The sequence below is a fragment of the Vanessa atalanta genome, chromosome 11, assembly GCF_905147765.1.
Source record: "Vanessa atalanta chromosome 11, ilVanAtal1.2, whole genome shotgun sequence".
Lineage (NCBI taxonomy): Eukaryota > Metazoa > Arthropoda > Insecta > Lepidoptera > Nymphalidae > Vanessa > Vanessa atalanta.
In genome coordinates this window covers 9,394,381-9,414,351 of record NC_061881.1, presented here as the reverse complement: position 1 = coordinate 9,414,351, position 19,971 = coordinate 9,394,381, and the positions used below count along the sequence as shown (strand labels likewise).

Genomic DNA, 19,971 nt, shown 5'->3' with positions numbered 1-19,971 from the left:
TATATTTATTTCCTGATGATAAAAAAAAAAACTATTACAATATAAATAAGTCACCTAAATAAAGTCGTGCGTATTAGTTACAATAATTAAAAGTAACTTTACAGCAGCAAATGTAATGTAATTTTGTGCCTGCCTGGGCTTGAACCCGAAATCGTCGGATAAGATGCACGCGTTATAACCACTGAGCCATCTCGGCTCTTATTATACATATAGTAATCATTAATTACATGTCTTTTATCAAATATTCTAAAGAGAGCCTTACACAATGTATAATAAAAAAATAGTGTCCAAAACATCAAATCATCAATTCAGAAACCAGGGGATTATTGACTCGTGGTTTCTTAATGAATGTGACCAAATACTGAACGCGTATACGTTCAACCAATGATCACTGAGATTAAAATTATCTAATCTTACTTTGACCAAAATTTCAGAAGCTGGAGGTTAATTTTTTTTTAATAAAAGTAGGTGGACGAGCAAAATGGACTCCTGTTGGTATGTGGTCACCACCACAATGGCATGAAATATAAAACATTGCCACTGACCTTGAGAACTAAGCTGTCATGTCCCTTGTGTCTGTACTAATACTGGACTCACCCTTTAAACCGGATCTGAACAGGTGGTAGAATATATTTTTTACATATATGAGAAAGAGATAGCAATATATTTTATTATGAATTAGCTTAGAGATTAAGTGTTAGAGAATCAGCATTGTGTAGTTGAAACAATGTAACAAAACGTTGTTCATTACGATGCTATTATAATCTTCACTTTTTGTTTTACCATTATTTCCCAGTGACCTTAATTGCCATGAACTTAATTACCTAGTTCGCAATAGAAATGGACGGGGTTAAGTATGCAGGATAAATATAATCTATTGTTGCGTCGTCGTTAAAAAATATATCAAACAATTGTATCGTACAGAAATACTCAATTGCATATTAAAAATGAATTATCGGTATTAATTTTGAAACTGTTATTTTTAATCTGTGATCTTTTATAATTTATTCGTCAACCAAAAGATTGAAATTGTTAGTACTAGCAGTTTTATAGCGTATCTATTGGAAGTAGGTTAAAATCGACTTCCTAAAATTGCTTACATACTGACATTATTAGTTACATACACGTGAACATAGCATAAAACTTGTTAAAACCGGAATAAATCAGTTTAACAATGATACACGTGTAATATAAACATTAAATTTATCGTACATTACTTTTTAGTTTTTAGATTTTGGGTACAAAACCATGTAACCATGTGTACATGTATGTAAGTATATATGTATAAATGAGTTATATCCACAAATATTAACGTCACGCATTTTATTAATTACTTCTTACTAGTGACCCAGTCCGGCTTCACACTCAAATTTGATAATTAACTAATGGCAATCTCCCTACATACATACAAACAAACAAATTTTACCTTATTATATATATATATATATATATATATATATATACATAAATATGGATAAATAATCCTGAGTTGAGTAAATTATGATATAACAAAAGATTAAACTTATTAATCGCTAAAGGTAATATACCATATTCAATTAATTTTTACTTGTGTTAATCTCATTGAGTCGAGGTCAGTGCACTCTTATCACGACGAGCAAAATTTGGCAGACTTTTACGGCTTCGCTTGCACCATGCGGGTTGTTTGAGGAGGTCGTATTGATTAACACTAATGTCTCCTTTGATCAGCGTTAAACCTTAAAATAGCACCATTTTTTGCTAACGTTCAAATCTAATACCGATAACTTATGAAACACGTGCGAACTAATAAATAAATATATCTGTAAAAATTGCATTTGGTAGTAGAGACTGAAATGCGATACGCATGTATGTAATTACGTCAACAGTCGATTATCGTTGTCTCGATTATGAATCGATATTTTTTTTTATTAACAATGCAACAATATGATGAATTAAACATTTATATATGGAAGAGAACGGAGGGCGCTGTCGGTGAGGGTGAATATGCTGGCTCGTAAGTTTGCACGTTGCTCGACGAGTGTTAAAATTACATTGTATAGAGCTTACTGTACATGTTTCTATTTATCTAGTCTATGAGCCAGGTATTCGCAAAAATCTTACAGCGCTCTTCGGGTTCAATACAATGACGCACTTAGGGTGCTGCTGGGGCTGCCTCGTGCCAAGTTAACTGTTTCTTTGCTACTATGCGTAAAAGATGTGACTCTTTAGTACAAAGACTACGGGGTAGCACCAACAGCATCTTAGGTATGAACTCTAATAGACTGGATTGTGTATACGAGTATGTTAACCATTGCTGTGCCATTTCAAGTGGTATAGAAAAATAATTAAAATACTAACATAGGAAATAAAAAAACCTAGTTTTTATTGTTACTAACAAAATAAGTCTTTATATTACTTGATAAAATATAAATAAAATAAATAAATTTCATTGTATTCCCTAACAAGACAGTTAAAACTTCGACAATTATTATTTCGAAAAATATTCGAGTAATTACTTTAACGACTTAAACAAAAATAAATAATTATATGGGTACCTATATGCAAATTAAGTTTTACTTTCAAAACGTTTTTATGCTCTGTTGATGAAAAAATATTATAGTTTTAATTTCTAGATGAGATTACGTACACGGACTGACCGACATTTACAATGAAATGCGTCCAATTTATTGTAATTTCGAAATCGAGTCGCGCTCAGTATCACACAGTTTTATCGCAAGTTCCTTTATACGGAAGGAAGTATTATTTATAACAGCTTATATTAAAAGAAAAAGTAATTACATAAAGTAATCACGATATTAATATACGATTATTTTAAGACGGTATTACGAAATCGTACGATTTCATATATTCTTAATTTAAAATGAGTCGATTATTCTTATTGATTTTTTTCGCAATTCAAAAACGAGTATCGATCGGTCGTAAAAGCAGCTAATTAAGCCTTTTTTATTACATGCCAGTGAAAGTTTTATTTTTAGTCTTTTAAAGAAAGCATTGTTAATTCAAAATGAGAGTAAATTAGACGAAGTATGTGAACGGGTTAATGTTGTGCGAACAATAGTGTTTTGTGGCTTTATTGCTACTCGCTAAGGTAGAGTTAACCTTACACTCAAATATTTGAAAAAAGAATGAGTTTGATCAATATAAATAGTATACGTGTTTTCGCCTGCGGCTTCAACCACGCGTAAGAGATACGTCAGCCGTTAGCTACCCTATGTACTTTTCTGTGTGATACTAAATTTTGGTTAGAAAAACTCAAATACTTTTTATTATCCCGCCTCAGCATCTGAATCTGCCATCAGATCCGGTCATTGCACTCAGGCTTGTCTAAATCCAAGATGCGAAAACCCGGATGCATAAGGAGTCTCGCCGATGACAGTCAGTTTCGGAGTAAGGTGTGTGTGTGTGTGGTAATAAAAAGTAAGGTGAGGTTGCTTTTTATTGGTCCAGAAGGCCTCTTAAATATATTTTCGATGCGGGGACATCGCCAGAACACTGATTGCACTTATACGAATAATTCGTGTAATGACAGCCGATAGGTATTATATAGATGACATAGCGCCTCAGATTTCATGGCGACAATACCATTTAAGAAGTGAAATGTTGATAGTAGGGCTTTATACAAGTCTATGTAAGTACCACCCACTTATCATATATTCACCGCCAAGCAAAAATACTTAGTATTTTTCTGTTCTGTTCTGGGTGAATGAACTAGTGTAACTTCACGTAAGATTTTAATTTCCAAGGTTGGTGCGGTTATGTAAAATTTCTCCGTCGACAGTGTTGGCCACTTACCATCAAGTGACCCATTTGCAAGGCGACCTGCCGATGCTTAGAGCCGAGATGGCCCAGTGGCTAGAACGCGTGTTTTTTAACCGATGATTTCGGGTTCAAACGCAGGCAGGCACCACTGAAATTTCATGTGCTTAATTTGTGTTTATAATTCATCTCGTGGAATTCAGGAAAACATCGTGAGGAAACCTGCATGTGTCTAATTTCAACGAAATTCTGCCACATGTGTATTCCGCCAAACCGCATTGGAGCAGCGTGGTGGAATATGCTCCAAACCTTCTCCTCAAAGGGAGAGGAGGCCTTTATCCCAGCAGTGGGACATTTACGGGCTGCTAATGCTAATGCTAATGCTGCCGATGCTATAAAGAATGTGTTTATATATATGTATGTTACGGTATCAATAAGCGAGAGTCAGCTTCCATCAGGTGCCTATAGGTTCTTTGAATGCATTTAAAAATATAGATTACATAAAATTCACAATTATCAATATACACCGGTTATTGAACTGGAATAAAAAAATACTATAAATTGAAAGCCATTTCGCAATTGTTCCGCATTTGTAACATATTTAACGAGAAAAGGAAATGTTATAACATTGCGGTTTAACCGTAACCGCAGAGCCGTTTATGTTTTAATGACTTTTGTTTGTGACAAAAACAGAGATTTTTAAATAGAATGTTTTAAATACTTAGACAAAATCTACCTTTAAATCAAATCTCTAGCTCCTGCAGAGTAAAATAACACATAAATCCATAGATATCATAGAAACCGCTTTTAGGATAATACTGTTAAACGCTTCGGAGTACATACGACTCTTCTACCTCAACACATGTTCCATTGTCATAGGAACCGTTTTAAGGATTATGTGTTAAGGGCTTCTACAAATCAAACATGTAGGCGATTTACCGTTGGATGGTTGGAAACCAGTCAACTAGTAAAACTAAGATTTGATGTCAGAGAGGTCTAGAAAGTCTTCCTGAAAAATAAATACCAAATTTCAATAAGTACTCGTAATGTTGCTTATTTAATGTTGTTTGCGTATCATTAAATATGAACGTTATAACATATAATTAGACCTTGGAGTAATAGTGCAAAAAACCCTTATTAAAAGTATAACACCTCGTCTTATTTTATGGTGACAGGAAGGCGAAAATGAAACGCTTGTTTTTTGCCCAGAGGATCGATAATGCGATTCAAAAATGGAAATACTGCTAGCATTCTTGTTACTATACCACGCGCTCATGATCTGTATAGTACTTAATTTGTTTATCTGTATATAATTAAAGCTTGAAATTAAACAAATAATGTTATATAACAATTACTCTTATTGGTAAACATATTATGTCATATTAATACGAAAATTTGTGGAGATAGTAAAGCTTGAAACAGGAAATTGGAGATAGTAAGCTTGTAGCTTGAAACAAGAAGTTGTTATCATTTTTGGATTTAATGAGAATAATTGGACTTAAAGTTTTTGCATACACCATTTCTTAAAGAGTATTATTATTTCTGTAATAACACCCGCTGAGTTTCTTTCGCCGGTTCTTTTCAGGTCTGAGGTATTTTTTTCCGAAACGATGATGCAATTTCGATAGTCAATAAAAAATGTTATACTTAAATGTTGAATAAAGGAATTTCAATTTGAATTTGACAGAAGGAAGACGTACCAATTTAATACTTTAACTAACAAAATCCATATCATATCTGTTCAATACTTATAACAAAATACATACATATATCGTTATATATAATATGTAATTTTTGTTATAAATATATTCACTCTAGAAGATACAACCTTTCACATCAAACTATCGATGTTTTAATAATTATTATTTAGCTGTGTTCACACTTAGACATCTCACGCACACTAGGATATCTCATAAGCACGTCACTCACTCATACTAATACAAACTGATAATAAATAATTAAACTTCATGGGGCCAGCCTTCGTGATTGAATAGATCTGACCTGCTAAGTCCTTGATGGAGTGTGATGATGTATTACACCCACACTACTACATGTAGATGCACTTTTACTTATACACATTCACTACGCTTTCAAACAAAATAAATAAAGTAATTACCACATAATGATTAAAATTTAAATGCCTTTTGCATTACGAGCATCGGTAGGCTTTAATTGGACACGTAAATAGACCAGGTCCATCAATTTGATTGAGATTCCGCAGATACTAACAAAGTGTAAATATGCCACTTTTACTAAGTTCTCCTGTATCTCCTTTGCTTTAAATCAGATTGGCCAATACTAAACATGATTAACAAAAATAAACGATGAGGTATTAGACGTGATATTGTGATCACCTAAACAGATCTAAACCATCAGAAAACATTATCATTATATAAACAAACTTTTAATTAATTTAAATTAATGCTAAAACGCATATTAATCACACGTATCGCGTGTTAGAATTTCGCTAATTATTATTTTTGTACGTATTCAGCACAATATATTGAATGATACGATTCCGCCTTTTTCCCGCTTTTATAAAAATTATTATACATACATGTGAAGAAGTTCAATTGGTATTTATTTTGATTATTTATCGGACTCATTCGGCACAGTTGATCGCATGAACATACTGCGTTACCAACTTAATCGTGGTCCATCTTGCTAATCTTGTAATATTTTAAAGTTATTGTGATTTAATATTGAAAATACTTTACTAACGTGAACGGATAGACTTTTATTTCGAAGGTCCCTCACCCTCGTTATACATATAAGTATTATGATTTAAAATAACTAGCTAAATTTCCCACCGCTACTTCCCGATAGAATCTACATTCCAAATCAGTGTTCTAAAGTAGCTTAAAATGTAATCTTCAAAAGCATTACAACCTGTTTTTTTAATTTAACAAACAACTTTAAAAAAAATAAGATTACTATTGACGAGTGATGCAATGTATAGAACTAATAGTTCGTCTTAATATCATAATATACCCAACATACTAAATAATTCTAAAACAATGTTAACATGTAATTCATTAAATATTAACCAAACATCAAGTTAACGTAAGCTGTAATAGGTATTTCAAATATTTGAACAGCTATTAAGGTCAATGAACTTAGTTCAGTCTTTGGTCTCTGATCATATAAATTTAGCAAACAATTTTGTCCTCAAATTTATACACCTACATAACTAACGATATTTAAGTTTAAGTTTATTGAGGAATAATATAAAATCAAATATGAATATAAACCTAAATATACATCATTTATTTTCCGACAACTTCAACGAATATTATTATCTTTTAGAAAATTTACGCAAAATCTTAATAATTTACTTAAAACCATATAATATCCATTTGGTAGTTTAGAGCCTATCGCATACGTACAGATGCGTTGGAAGGGCTTTATTTTATATATACTAATCTTTATACTGTCTTTCTGTCTGTCTTTATACTTTCTCTGTCTTTTATGCTTTCACAGCAAAACCACTGAACAGAATTTGATAATTATTTTTATAACTGACGACCAACTTTAAAAACACGAGCGAAGCCACCAGCTAGAATTAGTATACTATATTTAGATCAAGATCGTTCAGTTTTATTCACTAACATTAATTTTGCTCTCATTAGTTATTTAATACATCCGGCTCGCGAGCCAAGAAAGTACATTATTATGTATAAAATTTTACTATAATTTGAATTTTAGAATTTGCTTTCGTTCCTTTTAAATAGTTATTTTACTAATAAAAATAGATACCTATATGTTTTGAAACGTTCTATAATGCTATCATACCTTTTTTTGTAGGTTAATCTTAGCTATAGTTTTAATTCTATCTCATTTGTTTTTATTTATCACATACATGTTAATAAAGTAGAACGATATATTAATTTCGTTTAGTAATAAATTCAAACGATTTTTAGTAACCAATAGCCAATAGATATAACGGATACGGTTACATCTAAATGGTAATAAAGACCAGACACTTGGTAGTAATGTTTTGTGCTAAGCCGTATTTGGCAGTATCTACACATCAAATATTCTATCGCCAAACAGAAATAGGTACTTAGTATCTATGTGTTCCGGTCAGAAGGTTGAATAAGCCAGTGTAACTACAGAGTCTAGGGATATAACATCTTAGTTCCCAAGGTTGGTAGCACATTGGCGTTGTAAGGAATCATTAATATTTCATACAACGCTAATGTCTATGAACCACCACCTTATATTATTTGAATTCAATACGGAGCGAAACGATACAAAGAGAATAAAACTAAAAATTTGACAAAAGAAAAACGGATAAGTCGATATACGGCCGCATGGCATCGAGAAGACTTCTGAATTTTACAGGATTTCAGGATTACAGATATGACTAGAGAAAGGAGATATCTACAACTTGTAAATTTTGTAATTAATTAATAATATACAAAGAAAAAAAATAATATAGAGAGTCACGTTAAACTTGTTTCTCTAGCATGAGATCCCTAATTTCTTTAACCGCTTTTGGCCTCTCCTCGAATTTAACTAAAATGGATACAGTGTAACCATTATAAACAAACATACATAATCCGACGTAATCTTGTTTTCTTTTCATATTTAGGACAGTTATCTCTATTAATATTCTAAATGCAAAACTGTATTTATTAGCGTGTCCTTCTATCACGCAGCAATGAAATAATGCGACGCAAACTCAAGAAGAACTATTACATTTAAAAATTTTAACATCAAAATCATTTATGTGCCTGCATTTTATTTTGCACGATTTATGTGGTCGAGTAGGTCATATATATATTTTAATTGCGTACTAATACGAAAAATATTAAATAACGAAATACACACTCAAATAAAATTTACTAAAAAACACGAACATTACGATCAGCAAACGACATTAGCTTATTTAAGCCGCGTACTAAATACGGTAAAAAGTGCATTACGTATGAAGGTGCTAAATTGTATAACTCTTTACCCAAAAATATAAAAGACGCAAAAACGATGGCTAATTTCAAAAAATTACTTAAATCCTACATTACTAGTAATCGTAACATTCTAAGTTAAATTATTTAATAAATAAAAATATATGTCCAAAATTATATTTAGGAACCTTAAACTAATATAGATATTTACAGAACCTATGTTAATAAATTACTGTACAATACAATACATATCAAATATTTTTTAACATTATATCAAACTCCTAAATTTCGGTATGTTAACACTTCCAGTTGTAACAGTTCTTTGTTTCAATGCATCGAGTGTACGGTACGGTAGTATTCGTACGGTAGTACGAATTGTCGAACTACCCAACAAAATTTTTATAATTGTATTATTGTTTTTTAAGTGAATGTAAATTCTTTTAAATAAAGTTCTTAAACCCGAGTAGTGTGTACACCGGTTTCCATTTCGAGGTCCGGTTCGATTCCCGGCCGATTCGATATTGAAAAAGTTCATTAGTTTTCCATGTTGTCTTGGGTCTGGGTGTTTGTGGTACCGTCGTTACTTCTGATTTCCATAACACAAGTGCTTTAGCTACTTACATTGGGATCAGAGTAATGTATGTGATGTTGTCCAATATTTATTTACTATTTATTTATATATCAATATTATTTAAATCCTATGAGTGTATTTGAATCCACTAATAAAACGATCTACCAATCCCGAAGATTTGGATAATTTAAAGTATCAACGTCAAAATTTTCTTGTTAAAACCAGTTATCCGACTATGTTATATCCTAAAACTATTCAATTGTTACAGTTTTATAAAAACCATTTTATTAGCGCATCCATAACCTATCTTAACAAATGGAATAATAACATTAACATGTATTATATAAAACATTAATCATAGCCACTAACACACATATCAGGACACGCAAGTATTATAAATAATAGCAATTAGTATTATACAAAAGGAAAAAATCAACTTACAATATATTCTTCGATGAAGTACGCATAATTATCTATACATATAATAAAATTGGAGTGTCTGTTTGTAATATTAAAATAACCGCTTTTTAATAAATGCATATGTTTGTATACACGGTACATATACCAAAATAATATTTTTTTTTAAATTTTTGTCTTTCTGTCTGTATTTTCCGACTAATCTATGGAACGGCTGGACCTATTTTAACTGGCAGATAGCTGATGTAATAAGGAGTAACTTAGGCTAAAACTATAACTTTTTTGTAGTATATATATATATATATAAAATAAAGTATTCAATAAAACTTTACTATTGTGACGATGGGCTTTGGATTCGATGGATGGATTGGGCCGGAAAAATAAAAGGATATATATGGGGATAGGAATCGTAGTCGCACGAGAAATCGTAATTGAATGTATTATTCGTCAACAAAACAAATCATAACATACAACCATATAACCTTATACAGCACGAACACGCAAAACCAATTTTATAATCACATCAACTAAATTACAAACAACATTTCTTAGAAATTAAGTAATTTCGTTTGCAAAGCAATTAATCAATTAAAACTGAAACTGTTAAAGCTAAATCAATTTGTGTTTATTCTATCGGAAAAATAACTGATAAATTAGTTGTTTAATTTGAATAAAGTAAATTATGTATTTAGTATGTTATGTTAATGATTTAATAAGATAACATTAGCTTCGTGTCCGAAGACGTCGTCTGGTATCACGCTATAGTTGTACTGACGTCTATATGCAGATTCATAACACACGCGATAATTTGTACTAATTAAATTCTTCCATGAATGACTTTACCGTATTTAAAAAAAATGTTTTTATTTATTGAGCTCATGTTTGGTAGTAAAATATATCATTTCCACAGTACCAAATCAGTAAGCCGTTTCCGAGAAATCTGTGAACGTTAAACCGATAAAAAAAAAAACATGCGTGGAACTTAGAACGTCTTCCTTTTTTGAAATCGGACAAAAAGCGCGATAATGGGATGACGGTAGAATATGGTGATCCCGTACAAGCGGACAAGGATATGTATTGCTACTGTAATTAGCGCAATACTTTACCTTTAAAGTACATCGGGGAAAAACAGTTAGGACTAAACTGCCTAGGACCATATGTATGTATGGAATAGTCTCCTTAAATAATGTTCCACATCTGAAAATGTATTCACTGGTAAAAAGCTAAATTATTCATGAGTACTATATAAAATATAAATATAATACGAGATAATATATATAATATTAATTTCCTTTTGGTTTAATTATCAACGAAGCCGCGGCTCGCTAGTAATAGAAATGACAAGAAATAATTGTATTTAGAACATCTTTAAAGTGATATTTTTTGATACAAGATACACAGTACAATATGTAGCTCAAATTATATTATTGTATGTAGCAAGAGCTTGATTATTGATATTTATTATAGAGTTAAATGTTTCCTTTTATCGTATTTTAATACCATACGGTACCAAAGCGACTCGCAACGGACTTCTCACGGTTGTAATTTATACATAAAAAAAAAAAAAACAAAAAAAGAGAAATGCTGTTAATAACAGAATATTTAATAGCTTCTTCAATGAAGAATTCGTCGTCATGGTTCAATGCAAACAAAAATAAATTAGATTGTGATGCTGCTTAGCATTAAAATAAATAATTTAAATTGTTAATAAAATCATAAAACAACGACAAGAACAGCAGGTCTATAGAGAAATAATAATACAAATTAATATATATATATTAGTTTACATAAGTATGTCATAAATTAGAATTATGTATTATATTTCTTTGCCTCGATTCAAAATTGGATAATTTTGTCGGTACAGCCTGTCCGGTCCCCGTTTCGCAGCGAAAGATGTTATTGTTGTACAGAATTTGAAGACGAGTATAATCTTCTAAAGTAACTAACATATTAGTCAGGAAAATTCACAAAGAATCAATAGCTTCTTAATAATTTATAATAGCGTGTTTCATTCGATGAATCTTCACAATAAGCACGATTTGATTTTAAATACAAATTAATTACATAAAAATTCAGTAGTACTTGTCTAGGTTTGAACCTGCACTCTTTACTTAAGCTGAACTATCTCGCTCGAATATAAACCTTCAAGATGCAAATAAAAAAAAATCTAATAAAAAGTTGAATTAACATGTTCTAAATACCGGATACTAATAAGAAATACTTACTTTAATCTGAGATTCAATTAATTCAGAATACGATTGTTATCTAGAAGCGTCCTACCAAAAGTGATTTCACGCTACGTAGAATTAATGAATGTAAAAACGTCTTAAGTACAAAACTGAATTATATTTAGAAGTCTGTATAATTAGTCAAAGTCACATTCTATATTCAAATACTTTCTTAATGATTACCGAAATCTGATACCGATTCGAAAAAGAACAGACAATAAAAATCTACTTTCTCATTTAATGAAAGCCTCTCGTAATTTATATTGTACATATTATATTATAGATTTTATTTCTACTTGTTATTGATGTTCTTTGTGTCATGCTTAAGATAAAAAAAATATTTGATTCTTCGTTCGATTTTCAAATTATTATTTTTTCTTTTGAAAATTGTACATAACATTCTATCACTTGATCTTTGATTTGGTCAAAGCCCGCGGTTGCAAGCCCGTCTGGGTAGGTACCACCCACCCATGATATATTCTACTACAAAAAAATACGAAGCAGCAATACTTAGTATTTTTAGTTCCGTTTGAAGGGTCAGTAAGTCAGTGTAACTACTGGTACATAACATAACATCTTAGCTCCAAAAGTTGGTCACTAGTTGGAACATCGGTGATATAAAGAATGATTAATATTTCTTACAACACTAATGTCTATGGGCGGTGGTGACCACTTACCATCAGGTGGCCCATTTCCCCTTCCGAATGCACATACCATAAAAAAAAAATATTTAATTTGCAAAAAGAATTTGAATATCATAAAAGAATCGTAAGTTAAATTAATTTTATAATACAGACAATTTTTAAATTATTTAAACGACAGCACGTAGTTGACCCAAATACGTAGAAAGCCTTGTAAACAGGTAAGAGCATTTACATCTTTGTGATAAGAATGTTGCATTTGCGCTTGCGCAGACATTAGTCAATTTTCTTTAATTAATTACTATCACAAAAAAAAACCCGCCATATTTAAATCTAAATAGATACTTGGTAGAACTTTTTGCACACTGTATTATTCGAAGCAATCTAGTAATCGAATTTAATGCTGAAATAATGAGATGTAGGTCTACTCTCCGACCGACAATCGTCCAAGCTGCTCAAGGTTCCGAAAAGTTTCAAATTGAAAGACAGAGAAGAAGCAGCGCACCAAAACTCTGATCTAAAATACTTGATCCCATGAAGTAACGAAGGAAACTTTTTCCAAGGAAGTTTTTTGTCATGTGTGTCTATATCCTGCACCATCAAGGCTGCGATTGAGTTAAATCAGGTATCGAAAGTCTTCACTTGCACTTTATCATATCATTAATTTGTAACATTACCAGCCATACTTAGTATTTGAAGAATGAGAATGCTAGGGTAACTTCAGGCACAGTGATTATATATAGCGATGTCAGGAATGGTTCATATTTCTTGCAGTAGCTACCAATGTCTATGAGTTGCCACATACCATTAGACAGCCCATTTGCCCGTACATCTAGCCATAGCATAAATTTTGAAGCGATGCGCTAAGATGATAAGAAATATACACCATTTATTTCACCGATACGGCGCCAACAATTGCATCTAAGATATTGTGTCTGAAACATTGACTCACTGACACGTCAAACCGGGACATACAAAGTATTAATATTTTGTTGAAGGATTACGAATGAAATGGTGGAACTCAGACGGGATTCCAAAAGTCAGTGTAATGAATGAAAAAAATGAATTTGACAAAAATAATAATAAAAAGATATTCATCCTCGTTGCTTACGAAAATGATGTCGAAGTTTGTAAGCCGTTTGTAACAGATGTATGTAAAGCCCACCGGCTTTACATACATCTGTTAATTCAGGTATATTCTGTCAGTTCAGGTATAGTTCACCATCTATACCTGAACTGTTACCAATCGTGTGGTGTGTGGTATGAAAATGCCCTAGTGTTTGCGTACACTGTGTCCAATATGTCAAGTGTAGTTCGCTAGTCTCAATGGCTTATGAGGAAATAATCAATAATATTGAATATCACATTCACGTAAATCTTTGATACTTTATTAAAGAGATTATATTTCGTGTAACGAAATCTACTTTCAAAATGCTAATTTTCCCAATAACCAAAATTACTTTCATTTGACGGTGTCATCGGATCAAATATCTTAGGATGACATGAGACCTATATGAAGATTGTATTACATTAAATATATTGTTTCTTTGTTGTTCGGGGAGAGAGGGTCAAGGTGATCTGCCTTGTGTATCTGATCACAACTTTTTCAGATAGCTAAGCTCTTTACTTATAGTTTACTTCTAAAAAGCTAAAACAAATATCGGTACAATTTATTTCTGAAAATTTAATCTTGTGGCATATGGCATAATGTATTTCGAATATAATATAACATCCGGTCGCCCCTTTTTATAATTTAAAATATTTTTTCTATAAAAAATTGAGCTGATGGCCCCTGTGGTTGGGACGCGTGCAGCTTTATCGATGATTGCGAGTTCAAGCCTAAATCAGCACGACTGAATTTCCATGTGCATGATTTTTTGTCATTAATTAATCTCATGCTTAGCATAAGGAAAACATTGACAAAATCTACATGTGTTACAATGAAATTCTGCCACACGTGTTTCCACCAACCCGCATTTGAGTAACGCGGTGGAATTCGCGCCAACCCTCCTTATTAAAGGGAGAGTACTTAGAGTAGCAGTGGAAAATTTACTTAAGATAAAATTAGAATTATTCCCGCAAACAAAATATGGGACCAATCCATCGTGTCTGGTGTCTGCGCTGCCTTCACGTAGCAATAAAGATCTACTGTTTTCCGTGCAGTTAAATTTTCACGGAATGCAAGAAATTACGTAACATTTCTACAAATTGAAGTACTTTGTTTCTTATTTCATTGTTTTCTGGCTGTTTTATTAAATGTTAATTTTATACTTTTAAGAATGTAACTCTTGTCTTTATGTAGATTTATCATTTCGCCTTCAGGCTTCATACAGGAACAATAAGTCTCTGTGTAAAACTTTTAGATTGAAAAACAACCATTAAAAGAAAAAAAATGTATACTATGTAGAGATTATTGAGCTGAGATCGCTCGGTGTTTATGTATGTTACGGTTTCGAGACTAGGCAAGCGCCCATTTTTTCTTGAGCTTATATTGCATGTGTACATCTCGTGCTCGGTGTTGAAGATAAAATTAGAAAAAATCCTGAGGAAACCTAAATGAAGTCACACATGTATCCACCAATTTGCTTTAGAGCAGCGTAGCAGCGCCTTTACATAACCTGATCTCATTTTTACCTTACGTAACTGTTCTATCGAATACAATAACCGATTCGATTTTAAAATAGCCTTGACGCAGTAGGTATCAACGATAATACAATCACTACGTTAGAACATAAAGTATTTTTTACACAACTATTGACATGCAAGATATATATGTGGCAGAATTTCACTGAAATTAGACACATGAAAGTTTCCTCATGATGTATCATTCACCGTCAATCACGAAATGAATTATAAACACGAACTAAATACATGAAAATTCAGTGCTGCTTGCATGGGTTTCATCCCGCAATCATCGGTTAAGATACACGCGTTCTAACCACTGGACCATCTCGACTCTGTAATAAATAAATACATAATGGAATAATATAGATCATACTATATAGTTAGATTGTATTAAAAAACACAAGCCATAAATGTTTGAGTAACATATTACACATACATTGACAAATAAATAACAGTATAGAATTAAAAAAAACAAGAAATCTTTATTCAAATTTGATCTCTATTTCAATACGATATGGTCTATAAGGGTTTTGTATATTATTCAAACGTTTATAGTTGATGTGTGAAGAACATAAATCTAGATCGAACGTGACGGCAAGTGGAGATCAATTCGTCACGCACGGCGTTGTATGTGACTGCACAAAGTTTGAAGCTAATGATACGCTGTTTGTCTTTTTTGCCTTATATTTTAAAACCAGTAGAAACTCATATAAAATATATATATATATATAGAGTCTTAAAAGGTAGGTAAACTAGGTAGAATAAATATTATCGATGTAATTTCGTTTATACCAAAACAGAGGGAAGGTTATTTTTCATTTTATGTTATCCTGAAAATGTATGATCTAATCAAAAAGGTAGAAGAACACTGTCAAATAAAACACATTGAAAATATGATTTATTACAAACTCTTGCAATTTTTAACGTACGTTGCACCGTTCATGAAATATTTGTATAAACACGTTTATCAAGATCTAAGGTAAGGTGGCGTTCTAAGAAAAGAAAACATACATCCTTAAATATTTGAGTTTTTAACATTTTTATTGATTGTTTTGTATGGTATAATTTTTGGCTTTTCGTAACAAAGTAATACTTAAGTAAATCGGATGATCATTCTCTTTTCTTTATTATGTTTTTATATTTATATTTTTAAATTATTTAATATAATTTTAATAAAACTTCCAAGGATAATATAGGTACCTATTAAATGTGTGTTCTTAATAAAAACTGAAACTCGTGTTACCTGTAAAATTCTTCTTAAGTAGATGTTTCACAATTAAGAAAATACCTGTTGGTCAAGGTCTATTCGAAAATTTTCACAGAAGAACTCCTGTAAATGTCCTACGAAAGTTTGCATTTCTGCTTTACTCCTGTACTGTAATCGGTACAACCTTAAAATGTTATAAGGTAATTCTGCTTGATTGGCGAATATCATAATTATACATACCAAGATACTAAGTTTTATATCCTTTAAATGCCACACACTGGGCTTGTTCTCCACTGGGAGCTCCACACTACTCCTCTTCGAGTTATATTGATACATGTAGCACTCTCATCTGCCACAGGTTTCCTCTTCAACGCTGAAGTCAAGATAAAAAAATTAGTCAATTCAATCTAAAAAAAGTCTTATCTTTGTCGTAGTTCATTCACTGGCCTTCGGTTAAGAATCGTGCGTTCATTATACATTATATATACATATATATATGAGTAATATGTTTTAGAGACAACAATTTAAAATATGTTAAGCCGCTTGATTGTGTTATTGTAGATAAGTATGTAATTATTGTTTTATCTTCCCATATCTATGGAATAAGTGTTTTGGAGATCGATATATATCATAATATATGTAACCCACTACATCTATCGTTAGCATTTTGAGAAATAAAACAATTTTGCAAATATTTGATTTAGCAGATATTTTTAACTTTGCCTATTGTTAAATAAAAATCATCTAACAAAAAGATTTAAGGATGTGGTCTTTTAAACAATACAAAATAATTAAAAGTGTACTATTATAAATGGGAAAGTAACTCTGCCTGTCTGTCTCTCTGTTACGCTTATACCAACCACTGAACCGATATTAAAGAAACTCGGTATGAAGGAAGATTTGAAGCCCAAGACCCAAATGCAAACGAAGAAGCGGGCGATAATTAGTTTTCCATAAAAGTCAATACTAATTTTCTTGTATATCACTGTGGAATATTTATTACGCACTGGTATTATTATTTAATCTGTGTATAACGATTGAAAAGGGCAAGTTCGATCAGAGAACTCGTAATCAGTAATTAGGGAACAGACGACCCCTTACATTAGATAAAAACTTCGTACTTTGCATTTGCATCGCTTCAAAATCGTTTAAGTTACATTGTTTTATTTTGTATAAAACTAAAAAGATTTCTAAAAGAACTCATAAATATATACAATTAAATTGTTTTTCAGTTTCTAGCAATAACATAATAAATAATTAACTCGGCAATTAGAAACAGTTGCAGTTTATACAATTTCCACATTAAAAACTTATATCAGTACTTAATGTTGCCTGTATACATTAATTTCTGCCCATAAATAGCTAACCACTATTTTTTTGTTTATACATTATATTACATACATTAGCAGCCTGTAAATTTCCCACTGCTGGGCTAAGGCCTCCTCTCCCTTGAGGAGAAGGTTTGGAGCATATTCCACCAAGCGGCTCCAATGCGGGTTGGTGGAATACACATGTGGCAGAATTTCGTTGAAATTAGACACATGCAGGTTTCTTTACAATGTTTTCCTTCACCGCCGAGCACGAGATTAATTATAAACACAAATTAAGCACATGAAAATTCAGTGGTGCCTGCCTGGGTTGGAACCCGAAATCATCGGTTAAGATGCACGCGTTCTAACCACTGGGCCATCTCGGCTCTTGATTTGTTTATAATTATGGATTTATATTATCAGCTTTATTTTATCAGGAAGTGTTCGACTTTCGTTGCAACAACTCTACAAATATCAGGCTTGTGTAGCATTATCGATAGATTAATTTTAATCAGTTCGATTGTTAAGTGAATGCTCGTCGCCTTTATTTACCTTTATTCATAAAGTTTTAAAGCATTTTAAAAAGTGTTTCGTCATCATTATCATATCAAAATGAAGAGAGCCGAGATGGCCCAAGTGGTTAGAACGCGTGCGTCTTAACCGATGATTGCGGGTTCAAACCCAGGGAAGCATCAATGAATTTTCATGTGCTTAATTTGTGTTTAATTCATCTCTTGCTCGGAGGTGAAGGAAAATATCGTGAGGAAACGACATATGTCTATTTAATAATTCCAACGAAATTCTGCCACATGTGTATCCATCAACTCGCATTGGTGCAGCGTGGTGGAATATGCTCAAACCTTCACCTCAAAAGGAGAAGAGGCCTTAGACCAGCAGTGGGAAATTTACAGGCTGCTAATGCTAAACAAAAAAGAATTTCCTGTGAACTTAATTAAAGACAATAATGCGATTATAGGAAAGGGAAAATAGTAGGGGAGGGTAGAAGGGGTACGTAATACTCAGATACTTTTTTATTCTCTGCATTTGCATGTAAAAAGATCCTATAAAAGTTTGCACCAGTTCTCTGTTTGTGATGTATAAAGATCATTAATATTTATTCTATTCTTTGTATTTCATTTCAAATAAAAATATTATATTTATATAGTTTATAAAATAATCATAATTTATAATCTTTTAGTTTTACATTGGAAGTTCTACCAAAACGAACTTACGACGGAACTGAAATTAATTTAATTAAGTTAATATAAATTACGTTACATTAAAGCCTAACAAAATATATTAAAAAAAAAAAAACTTTTAATATAACGAAATTAATAAAATTGTGTAAAAAAATGTCATTTTATTATTAATATTGATATTTATTTACAAATACGTTTTTTTTTTTTGTAATTTCATATTGATAATTTTTAATCTAGAGAAGTGTCAATATATGTCTTAACGCTTGGAAATAAAGGACTTAAGAAACGCTCATATCACAAGGTAGTACTGATAGTATTCTTATAAAAAATAATAGATAATGCATGTAATTTTATCACCAGTCGTCTCCCCGCCTGTGTGTGAACTGTGTCTAAGTAATAATTAATAATATCAAACGCAATACTTAATTATTATTACGGGAATAAGTGAAAACATCTGTTAATAATTGTGGCAGTTTTCATAATAAAATAATATAAAATTAGTGTATACAATTCTCGGTAATACGACCGGGATTTTAAATAAAGGAAAATGTCATGTAAAATATAATGAAAAGAGAAAATATTATATATTATTAATATATTTAAACAAAAAACGATTTAATATAAACATAAAGTAAAACGGTCGATGGGTAAGTTTAAAAAAAAAACGCATATAATTGTATTATAAACATTAATCAACAAATAACTCAAACAATATTAATATGGAATTAATAAAATTCACTAAAAACAATAATTTTGATTAATATCAAATAGGGACCTACCGATAAAATAAATTTATCCAAATTCACTCATTTAATTAAAAATATATATATTTTTTTTTAAATTATGAGCGTCTTGCATGGATTGAAATATATTTTTCTAAAGCACATACAATGATTATACCGTTATATTATATTATATTATAGCTATAATGTGGATGATTATTTATAAAAAAATATTTAATTGTCATTCGAACGTCGAGCAGAGGTAAGGTAATAGGTACTTTTAATTTCGATATGATAAGACACTTTTGATGTAGATTTTACCTAGATTGTAGACTAGTGGTACTAGAAATTATACTTAAACTATCAAATTATAGTTTGTATAAATAAT

At 31.3% G+C, this 19,971-nt stretch overlaps 1 protein-coding gene across 3 annotated transcripts in view; it reads left to right on the top strand.

The window, feature by feature from the left end:
* Nucleotides 1–19,971, top strand: part of LOC125067157 (AP2/ERF domain-containing protein PFD0985w-like) — a 54,528-nt gene that overhangs the window by 19,864 nt on the left and 14,693 nt on the right. The window contains exon 1 of one of the 3 annotated variants that reach the window (XM_047675543.1): nt 19,239–19,254. The exons of the other annotated variants lie outside the window; for them this stretch is intronic. The gene's annotated coding sequence lies outside the window, so the exon portion shown is untranslated. Of the gene's footprint in view, nt 1–19,238; nt 19,255–19,971 lie in introns of those variants that run through there. 3 annotated transcript variants of the gene reach the window in all.